The following is an 11795-nucleotide window of genomic DNA, read 5'->3' as shown; positions in this document are numbered from 1 at the left end:
TAATATTTGTAGAATTTTTGATGAGGGCTATTTGGGCTGGTGTGAAGTAATACCTCATTGTAGTTTTGATTTGCATTTCTCTGGTAACTAGTGATGTTGAGCATATTTTCAAGTGTTTGTTGGCCATCTGTGTGTCTTCTTTAGGAAAATGTCTATTTAGATCTGCCTGTTTATTGATTGAATTGTTTTTTTTTTTTTTTGTTAAATACTGGGCTACATGTGCTGTTTGTATATTTTGGAGAATAATGCCTTGATAACTAATGAGAACTATCTGTGTAGCACAGGTAACTGTCTTCAGTACTCTGCGGTGGCCTAAATGGGAAGGAAATTAAAACACACACACACACACACACACACACACACAGCTTATTTATTTTTCTGTACAGCAGGAAGTAACACAACAATTGTAAAGCAAGTTACATACCGTAGGCTCCGCTTGTAGAAAGTTCTAGATGAGGCAAAACTGATCTGTTCTGAAAGAACTGAGAACAGGAGTTGCATGGTGTAAGGGCAGTGTGGGGATGGGGCCCAAGATACTTTCAAGGATGATGGGAAAATATATTGCAGGGAAGATATATATATATCTTGGTGAAATTGCATAAATACTTTGGCAGTGTAAATTTCAAACAAGGTATTCTTAAGTAGCTCCACGCATTTGTAAATCTACTAGATACTGTCAAATTGTCTTTCAGAAAGCTGCATCATTTTATGCTTTCACAGAGATGCATGAGCATTCATTTTCCAACCTCTCATCGTCAATTTGCAGGAAATATTTCGTATCACTCAATGCTTTCATTAAACTTTTGGCAATTTTCATTGTGAGAAATTGTATTCCATTATTGTTTTGGTTTGCATTGGGACTTCCCTGTTGGCTGAGATGGTGAGAGCGTCTGCCTACAATGTGGGAGACCCAGGTTCGATCCCTGGGTCAGGAAGATCCCCTAGAGAAGGAAACGGCAACCCACTTCAGTATTCTTGCCTGGAAAATCCCATGGACAGAGGAGCCTGGTAGACTACAGTCCATGGGGTTGCAAAGAGTCGGACACGACTGAGCGACTTCATTTCTTCGACTACCAATTAGGTTAAAGATTTCCTCCTGCTTTTTGGTAATTTTTCTTATTTTCCTTCTAAGTAATTTGTATTTCTTTGTTCGCTTTGTTTACTTCATGTTTGTCTTCTATTGGGTTTTTCATCGTCTTTTCTTATTTTAACTTTTGAACTCTGCATAAATTAGCTAAATGCACACTTTGTCAGCTATCTCCCAAATATTTCTCAATTGTCATTTTATGATTCCTTGTTTATTATTTATTTACCCATGCAGAAACTTTTCTACAAAGTGCAAAATTTCCCTTCTTAGCTACTGGACAAAGGTCACTTAAATTAAACAATTTAAATAACTGAGAAAAATTCCAAGGACCTAGAGAGTGTAGGTTGAAAGTTTTCGGGGAGGGGTGGCAACTCTCTTTGAGTTCACCTGTGTGCCTTTCCACATGTATTTTTCAATAAACTACCCTGAAATATATCTATATGTCTATATAGATAGATAGATAGATATAAAGAGAAAAAAATGAAGTGGAGGTGGGTAGCTCCATGATGGGCCAAGATGAAGCCAGGACGGGTGGAGCTGCACCTGGGACTCCAAACAGAGGAGTCAGCCATAGTTTGGTCAGCCCTGTGAAGCCAGCAGGGACACGTCTCTAGAGCTGTGACTGGAGGACTCTGGGCGCCCCAGCAGTACTCAAAGCCAAGATCACCAGGAGGGGAGCACAAGCAGGACGATGATGCTGCACAGTAGGCCTGTCTCCCCTGGGCCACAGGAAAGGTGATGCTGCTTTTACTATGGAAAATGTAGTCTGTGGATATTGGGAAAAGAACTTGGTCAGTGCACAGAGTGTGAGAAAGTAAGGAAAAACCATGACTACTTTCACCACAGTGCATATTCTAGCCCATTTTGCCCCATCATGTTTCAGCTCATATTTGTAAAGTTGGAATTAGACTTCATGTGCATTTTGGTTTGCTCTGTACATTCCCAAAGATTTTATTATAAAAATTTCCAGACATTCAACAAAGTGGATATTTTTTTCTTGCTAATACACAAAGACATCCCACCTTGATTCTACTGTAACCATTTTCCGTACTTCCTTTGTCACACATCTATCCATTTTTCCATCCCTATATCCATCCATTAATCGATCTCACTCCTTGGTGCATTTTGTGGGAGATTGCAGACATCAGTATGTGTCTCTGTATTTCAGCAAGCCTACCATCAAGTAGTGAGCTGTATTTGTTTATAGCAGTTTTCTTTGAAATGTAAGCTTTACATACAGTGAAATATATCAATCTTTTTTCCCCAGTCATGTTCTTTTTTAGTTGAAGATTAGTTGGTTTACAATGTTGTGTTACTTTCTGCTTTACAGCCAAGTGATTCAGTTATACACATATATGTGCAATATGCATTCTGTGGGTGTGCGTGTATATATACAGATTCATTTATTTAATCCTTACACTGTGCCGTGTGTGGGTTTAGTTCACTGACCAGAGATTGAACTTGCATCCCCTCAGATGGAGGTATGGAGTCTTCACCACTGGACTGCCAGGAAAGTCCCATATATATTCTTTTCCATTATGATTTATCATAGGATACTGAATATAGTTCTCTTTGCTCTACAGTAGGAACTTGTCCATCCATTCCATGTACTCCAGTGTATAGCTCTTAGCCCCAGTCTCTTACTCCATCCCGCCCCCAATTCTCTCTGCCTTAGAAGCCACAAGTCTGTTCTCTATGTCCATGAGTGTGTTTGTTTCATACGTATGTTCATTTGTGTCATATCTTCGATTCCACATTTAAGTGATATTTTGTGTTTGTCTTTGTCTGACTCACTTCACTTAGTATGATCTTCCATCGGTCCATCCATGTTGCCTCAAATGGCCTGACTGTTGTAGCTGTACAGTTTCTTGCATCCTTTTTAAGCATACATAGAAGTATTCATCTGTGGTTATTTTGATGAATATATTATGAAAACGTGTTTAGTACACCACTCTTGGGATAATATGTCCATTTTGAGGCTGTATTAGGGTTTTATATGAATGTATATGTCAGTCAGTTCAGTTCAGTCCTTCAGTCATGTCTGACTCTGCGACCCCATGGACTGTAACACACCAGGCCTCCCTGTCCATCACCAACTCCCCGAGTCTATTCAAACTCAGGTTCATCGAGTGGGAGATGCCATCCAACCATTTCATCCTCTGTCGTCCCCTTCTCCTCCCACCTTCAATCTTTTCCAGCATTAGGAACTTTCCAGTGAGTCAGTTCTTCACATCAGGTGGTGAAAGTATTGGAGTTTCAGCTTCAACATCACTCCTTAGGAATATTCAGGCTGATTACCTTTAGGATTGGCTGGTTTGATCTCCTTTCAATCCAAGCACTCTCAACAGTTTATGTGGGTATGAATAAAAATTTACTGTGCTTATGCTCCCCTCAAGTGGAGAAATATAAGAATGCTTAAGAATGGAATTTATAAAATCCAGGTGAATTCTGCAGATCTCACCTGCCATCTTCGTCTTTCTGACTCCACAGTCATGTGTCACATGGCAGGGGTAGTGTGTCTCCCCCAAAACTGCATTCCCAGACACACTATTCAGGCTTTAATTCTGCTCTCTCTCACCTTTCACCATTATCTAGTTTTTAATATCTCGCCTAAAACCCTTCCCTGATAATTAGGCTGTATTTACATGTCTGTGGAAATGAGGATCATTCCACTTCCCTCCTACATTGTGGTCTTAAAGCAACTTGAAGACCATTTAAATCGGGGGCACCTACCAGATATCTTCCATCCCACATCCCTTTCTCAGTGTTCTTGTAGCTCTCCTCAGTGTTCTAGTTTCGAGTCTGAAACCCATGTTTTCAGGTTGGGAGAATGCACTAAATATACTTGCCCTTGCTCCACTTGGAGCTGTCTTTTGCAGGCTTATATGGGGCATTTTAGATGCCTCTTTTATCCCATCAAACCATCTAAATTTCTACCCATCCTCCTCTAGAGGTGTCAGGAGGGGGCTTTGTGATGTCAGTTATCACCCAGTGCCACCATTGACTGGGGAAGTCACTTGCTGACCTCATAAATCATAAGGGTGTGGCCCCTGGAGAGGTGGATATATAGGAGTGCTCAGGGGCTCTGGAGCAGACCACGGAGAGTCTTCAAAATGACTAAAGACCGCTCCAAGTGGAGCAAGGGCAAGTGTATTTAGTGCATTCTCACAGCCTGAAGACAGGGGTTTCAGACTGCCAACTGTAAAACTCAGGAGAGCTACCTGAACACTGAGAAGAGGAGGTGGGATGGAAGTTTTCTGGTAGGTGGTCCAGAATTACATGGTCATCAAGGTGCATTAAGACCACCTTATAGGTGGAAAGTGGAATGATCCTCATTTCCAGACACTGAAATACAGCCTAATTATCAAGGATTGATTTAAGGCAAGATATTAGAGACTAGATAATGGGGAAAAGTGAGAGAGAACAGCCTGAATACTGTGCCTGTGCTACTAGGCCTTTAGGAGACACACTACCACTGCAATGTGACACATCACTGCTGAGTTAGAGAGATGAAAATTGCAGGTGAGTTTAGCGTGCTCGTGAGGGACACTTAAAATGCCTCTTTTATCCCAGCAAACCATCTGAATTTCTCCCCATCCTCCCCCAGAGGTGTCAGGATGGGCCTTTGTGATGTCAAGGCTCACCCAGTGTCACCATTGGCTGGGGGAGTCACTTGCTAACCTCATACTGTATAAGGGTGTGGCCCCCTGGGGAGGGATATATATAGGGGTGCTCAGGGGTGCCCTCAAATTCCCCCAACCCAAATCTCCCACCCCCTCACCAGTTGTGACAGTCTGTATTGAGGCTCTGACCCAAGCCCAACTCACAGCCAGGCCCAAGAGGCTGACCCTCCTCTCCCAGGACAGACAGGTGAGCCCCTGGCTCAGTGCCTGCAGCTTCCAGCTCCTGCAGCTTGAGGCGGTGGGCACACAGGGGCATTCCTGGGGTAGGGGAGGAAGTGCAGAGACACGGGCTGGAGCCACCTGCCGGGGGCCAGTCCTCTGCCCACCGCCGCCTGCGGACATCCTTGGAAGTGGGGTGGGGAGAAGGAAATGGGTGGGAAGGAGACTCCATACAGCTCTGGGCCCTGAGACTGAACTTCCAGTAGCAAGTTGGACTGTGTACCTGCGTCAGGGGGCTGACCATGAGCAGTGTAAGGCTATGGCTTGACTGGAGCTGGCCAGGCTCTTTCCTGATCAGATCATTGAGCCAGGACACAGCAGGGTCAACAGAGGCCATTCAAGGATGGGACCCATGGGAAGGGGAGTGAGGGAGGTGTAAAGGGCCTGAACCAGGAATGGGGACACCTGCATTTGAGTCTACCTCTGCTGGGAACTGTCCACTGACTCCCTTCCCCTGCCCAGGGGCTCAGGGCCACCAGCTCTAAGTCAGGACACTTAGAGGCCGTCCAGAGGCCACGGGGTCTGCAGAGGTGAGAGCTGACCGATGAGAGGAGGGCCCTGGGCTCCTGTCAGGGGGACGCCTAACCGGGACACAGGCCGAGCGGTGCAGGAAGGTGCCCTCGGGGCAGTGACAGCCCTCCTCGCAGCTGGCAGAGAAGCAGCCTACCTTCCTGGTGAAGTGGGCGTAGAAGGGGCACCCCTCACCAGCCTGGCACTTGTGGTACAGACCCCCGGCAGGGCAGCCTGCCTCTGAAGAGGACCCCTGAATTAGTGCTGGGGCCACACTGCCCTTTTGGCCTGCTGTGCCCACCTCCACTCACCCCAGTGCCCATCCCCTCCAGTGGCCCCCAGAGTCATGCGGACCACACCCTCCCTGGGCTGGGCCCTAGGTCACGCCCGCTCCTACAGTCTCCTGTGGCCCCAAATCCGCCTGCTTCATCCTCCGTTTGCCCACCACTGGACTGTGTGAGGGGGGCATGTGGCGGATGGGATGGGAGCGGTCAAAAGGCAACCTGCGAGTCAGAGTCAAAGGCCAGGATGGGGATTGGGAGTGAAGTTGGAGTGCCCAGACAGAGCCTGGGCCAGGGCTCACCTCTGCAGACCTGGGTGCGGCAGGTGCGGTTCTGGCGGGCAGGCCCCAGGCAGCTGCTCCCCTCCGCCACATGAGATGCTGTAGTCCTCCCAGGGGCCCCAGGAACCCCACACCCCCGGCCCGGGGCATGCAGGCACCGCCTGGTATTGTAGGATGCCCGCCACGCAGGTGCTGGGGACAAGGGCGGGGCTTCAGAAGACAGGGCCCTGCCTGCTTCCCCGGGGGCCCTCCTGCCCGGCTGCCAGCCCACGCCTCCTGGGCGCTCTTGGGTCACCAGTTGTCACACGGCCCTGTCACCACCTCCCTGGGCTCCAGGCCCTCCCAGGAGCTGAGCCCAAACCCTGCAGAGTGGCTCTGGTTCTCAGGGATGCTGAAGGCACAGGAGGGGGTCGGGCACTTCTGACGGCTCAGCCAATTACCAACCCTGCTCAGGGCTCGACCCCACTGTCTCCATCCATGGGAACCAGGGTCCTGGTGGGTGGAGGACACAGAAGCCCCAACGGGCACCAGCCCCAGGACACAGGAGTTGCCCATTCCCATCCCACATTCCCAGGCTGGCCCCTGTGGGCAGAGTGGAAGGGGCCAGGCGAGAGGGCACTGCTGTGTTTGGGGGGCGGGTTGGGGGAGACATTGACCCATGGCTCCAGGCTGGTACTGGCAGCAGCACTGGGCAGGGGGAACACAAAGGCCATCCTGGGACAGCTGGCCCGGGAGTCACCCACAGCTGGGCTGCTGGCAGCCCATCGAGTCTGGCTGGCACATGACCCCAGGGGGACAGGTCCTCGCAGGAGCGGTGGCAGGGCTGCCCATAGGGGAGAAGACCCTGGCTACCTGCACAGTCTGCAGCAGGAGGGAAGCAGAGTGGGTAGGTTTGGGAGGTAGTCCATCCTGGGGCAGGGGTTCCCAAGAGTTGAGTGACCAGCCCTGCCACCATGCCCATCACCTGTTAGGACCTTCACTCGCCCAGTTCCATGGGGTGAGTGCCCTAAGGGCTCTCCCTCAAAGGAAGTGGCATGCATGTGTGTATGCAAAGGAGAGGGCCACATGCAGAGGGTCAAAACTCCTAGCCTTACAAGCCACCACCACCACCCACCATCTCCACAGAAGTCCTCACACGTGCACTGAGTAGAATTGCCCTGGCAGGGGGAACTCTGCCTGTGGCCCCCAGGGCAGGGCCGGCCTCCCTCAGAGGTGTGGGGGCCCAGCTACATGTAGGGGGGCCATCCCTACATGTAGGGATGGGACTGCCCCAGGCACATGTCACAGGGAGACCATGGTCCCCATGGGCTCCAGGATCCATCCACTGTGGCAGAATACAAAAGCACCTCTTTGCCTTGGGAGGCCTGAGAGGTCCCAGCCCGCTGGGATTGGAGCCACCCAGTGGGGCATCTCACCAGGGCACTTGGGGGGGGGGGGGTGGCACAGGCCTCCCTCTGATGCTGGGCCCCTGCCTCCCCGCCTCCCCGGGGCTCGGGGACCCGCCATGCTGTGGCGCCAGACAGCTGCAGGCCCTGGAGCAGGTCCTCGTCTGGGCCCAGCAGGGCTGGGAGCATGCTGTCCACTCCAACCATGGGCACCAGGCGCCAGGCTCTGTGGGGGTGAATGGTGAGCCCTGGGGTGCAGCCATCCCATCCCCGGTCCCAGCCCTCACTGCACCCTCAGACTGCTTCTCCTCACCTTGTTCTGAGCGGGATACATACCTGGGCAAGGCAGGTCTGTGCAGGTGAGCTGGCCCTTGGAGCAGATGCTGGGCAGGGCAAACAGGCACATAGAGAGGGCAGCTCACTCACGCTGTGCCCTCCACATATGCCCCTCCCCATCTGCCTCCCCTTCCCCTCTCCTGCACCTCCACTGTCCTCTGAGGTCTCAGTCCCCCTCCCCACTCTCCAGCACCTCCAGACCCTGCTCCCTGACACACCAAATGCACTCTCAGGCATCTTAAAGACTCGGTCCTATGGGGAAGTGACCACAGGTCGTCTGCAGCTGAAGGAGGCCAGACAGCAGGAGGAAGCACCACATCGCCACCCCCTGCCCTCTCAAAGCACACGTCCAGCTCTCTGAAGTCTCCCAGACCCCCAAAGCTGGCTGCCTCAGTTTCCCCACATTCAGACCAGGGGTTTGGGCACCTGCCTCATCTTCTCAGGACTTATGGGAGCCTAGCGTGCAACAGCTGAGACTGGGAGAGCTTGGGTGTGTGAGCCACGGAGTGGACTAGCCCTGCCCTCACCCATGGCATCCTGCCTGCACGCCACACTCCCGGCCCTCACCAGTCGTTGAAGCTGTCGGGCCTGGCCAGCTGGGCCCCCGGACGGTACTGCTCCCCGGTCAGCAGGTCCAGGCAGCTGCAGTGATCGGGCTGCACGCAGACGGTGCCCTCGGCACTCAGCACCTGGCCTGGGGGGCAGTAACAGCCGGGCTGGCAGCACCAGACGCAGTGCTGGGGGACAAGGAAGGGAGGGCCTGGGTCAGTGGAAAGCGAGGGGCCCAAGGGGACTGCTGCAGGATGAAGTGGGTGCCTGGGAGCCACGATGAAGTGAAGAAGGAGGCTGTGGGGGCCAGAGCAGGGGGAGTCCGATGCTCTGGTTCATAGCTGTCTTTTCTAAACAGTTTATCTTGAGTCTCCACTGGAGTTTCCCAGATCTCCTAGGATGGAGGGAGCCAGGGACCAGATAGCTGGCGGGAGCAGTGGGCGTTTGGGAAGGTGCAGGGGCTCCCTGGGAGAGGCCGGGACCAGGCACCGTGTCCTGGTCCTCCCGCCTCCGTGTGGAGCCTCCCATCCTCCTTGGACAGGCCCGAGCAGGGCTTCTCAAAGCGCCGTCCCTTCGCCCTAGCTGTTTGCTCCAGCATCTTATGACACGGGACCACTTCCTCGCCACTGCGCAGGCGCCACTCGACAGTGACCCCTCGCCGGAGGCCGGCCTGGATTCCTCTCCATGGTCCTGGACTGGCCCCTGCCCCGGAACAGACGTGCGCCCTCGTGCACGCACAGGGTCAAGGTCTGCACACCAACTTGCCCCACGCGGAGTGTTTTGGATGGTCCACCAAGAGGACTGCCCTTTTCCTGTGTGTTCCTGCCGTTTCTATCATAAAACATGTCAACCGAGAAACATATATGCAGTAAGGAGGACAAGGGCAGCTGGATGAGGCTCACTCCCGCTGCTTTCTAGAACCAGGAGCCAGGCCGGCTGGGTGCTGATCCCTATCCTTCCTCCAACTGTGGACAGCCCCAGGTCAGAGGGGCCACACCCTGCCATCTGGAAACGTGACTGTCAGGAGCCCAGACTCACCACCAGGTCATCGCAGGATCGAGGGCAAGGAGGACCACAGGCACTGTACTTGGCCCCTTCAATGGCGGTGCAGTTGGTCACTGCGGGGAAGGGCACCGCGTGGGTAGACAGCTGTGCGGGTCACTCCCCCGACCCCCCACCTCCCCGCCGGCCTCCCCAGAATGCCCCCCGAAGTTTTCCCCCCTCTCTTCCTTGACCCCCATTGCCATCCCTGGCAGGTACCTTGGCACGGTAGAGCCTGGCAGGCCACCCCCTGCATCCGAGGCCCTTCATAGTAATCCTCCAGTCCCTGGGGTAGGGGCTGGTCACAGTCTCGGGTCTGGCTCCGGAGACTGCCTCCCCCCACAGCTCCAGCTACAGCTGGACCAGGGTCCCCAAGGGCCCCAGCCTCCAGCTCCTGGGGAATAGAAGAGGAAGCAGTGGCGAGGGGCTGGGCTTGGCTGGGGCAAGGCAGTGGGCATGTCAGGGCTCCATGGGACTCACGGTCACACTCCAGCAGGAGGCAGGGCTCCTCCTCTGCCTCAGGACCTGGGCAAAGAGGGGGTGCTGAGGCCAGCATGGGCAGCAGGGCCACGCTGGACAGTGGCCTGCCAGGGGACCCCATGCAGAAGCTGTGTCTATGGCACTGGACTGGGCCACAAGAGGCAGAGCCCTCCCTCCATGGGGTCCAGGGTGACCACGTGGGCTGACCTGCGGTGTGCAGCAGGGAGAGGCAGAGAGGACAGTGGAGGCTGAAGGGGCCCAGAGGGTGCAGGGTGGGCAGAGTGCGGTGCAGAGGACAGGCTGACCCTCCCTGCTCCCGCCCCTCCAGAGAGCTTTCATCCCCAGTGCTACCACCCACCCCTGCACAGACGCACTCTGGCAGGGAGGGAGCGGGTGGTGACGTCAGGAGACACCCCCTTCTCACCCTACTCACAGGTCCAGGAGGTGCAGTTAGTGATGAGCCCAGAGACACAAAAGCTGGTGGAGAAGGAGCAGATGGTATGGGTGCTCTTAGGCTGAATGTGACCCCACAAATTCATGTGTTGGAGCCCTAACGTATGAGGGTGACTGCAGAATTGTGACCGTGTTTGGAAGGGGGGGATTTTTGCAGAGGTGATCAAGTTAAAATGGGGCCATTAGGGTCAGGAAGCAACACCCCCCACTTAAAAATTTTAAGAGTCAACAGAGGGATTAACAGATTTTTATTGCAGGGCATGCAAGGGATTGGGTGATTTACGACTTTAAAAAGGGTAACTTGCCCAAAGCTTTCAGCAAAGCCCACTTACAGGAAAGGTGAGGGAAGGGTGTGTGATTAGCTGTTGCAAACTTCTTCCTGTAGATCCTCTGTTCTTGTGGTAAGGTCAGGGTCAGGTAATGGTGTTCCTGTAAACCTCCATGGAAACAAATATTATTCCCTATCCTGAAAGGAAAGGCCCCAATTTGACTTTCACCTTCCAAGGTCCTGGTTAGGAGGACGGTGTCCCTGTGCAGGCTGGCTATGCTGTCTGGGTGCATTCATACAGCACCCATGCTTGGTCCTCCCACCAGTGCCCAGTACCAGCTGAGGAGGCAACTCTCAGTTCTCTGTGCCCTCCTCTTACCGAGATCCCCATACCATACCCGGCCATCTTCAACTCTGCTGTTCACTACCCAGCCCAAGGCCAGAGACCTTCACTACACTCTGCTGAGAGGCTGACTGTTGGTGGAGCTGGACTTCAAACTTCACTTGTCTTCTTGTCATAAGGGCCGCCATTCCATGTCCATTCTGCTTCTATTACAGTCTTCCATGATGAGATTATTTAACCTATGACTAAAAGTTGGTAACCTGGACCATCATGGTCTATTTCCACTAGCTCATAAACCATATTCCACTCTGTTTCTATAACTCAGGTATTTTAACACTGTCATGTGATTATAAAATTTTTGTCTTCTGCTAACTGAAGTATTTTACCTAGCATAATGTCCTCAAGGACATATGTATTGCAAACAGGGGAACTATTTATTTATTCATTGTTATTGTTATTCATTCATATTATTCATTCATTCAACTGCAGTTGACTTGTCATATTTTTAAACATTTTTTTATTGAGCTATAGTCACTTTACAATTTTGTTTGCTGTAAGTCAGTCAAACTGAATCAACTTCATCTGTACATATATCACTTCATTTTTGGATTTCTTTCCCATTTAGGTCACCACAGATCACTGAGTAGAGTCCCTTGTTCTTTCATGTTTTCTTTCAAAATGTATTTATCCTTCATTTTAACCTGAGGATAAATGCTACACAATATTGTGATGATTTCTGCCATATATGAACATTAGTGAGTCATAGGTATCAATGTGTTCCGTCCATCGTCAAGCCCCACCCACATCCCTCCCTACCCTATTCTGGGTTGTTCCAGAGCACTCGCTTTGGATGCCTTGCTTCATGCATATAAAAACCTG

At 52.1% G+C, this 11795-nt stretch overlaps 1 pseudogene; it reads right to left on the bottom strand.

Moving 5' to 3' along the window:
* Positions 1–5875: 5875 nt before the first annotated feature.
* On the bottom strand, positions 5876–10979 carry LOC122690566 (annotated as a pseudogene).
* Positions 10980–11795: the final 816 nt, after the last annotated feature.

The sequence above is a fragment of the Cervus elaphus genome, chromosome X, assembly GCF_910594005.1.
Source record: "Cervus elaphus chromosome X, mCerEla1.1, whole genome shotgun sequence".
NCBI lineage: Eukaryota > Metazoa > Chordata > Mammalia > Artiodactyla > Cervidae > Cervus > Cervus elaphus.
The sequence above is the reverse complement of the archived record's forward strand: the minus strand, read 5'-3'. Positions and strand labels throughout refer to the sequence as shown.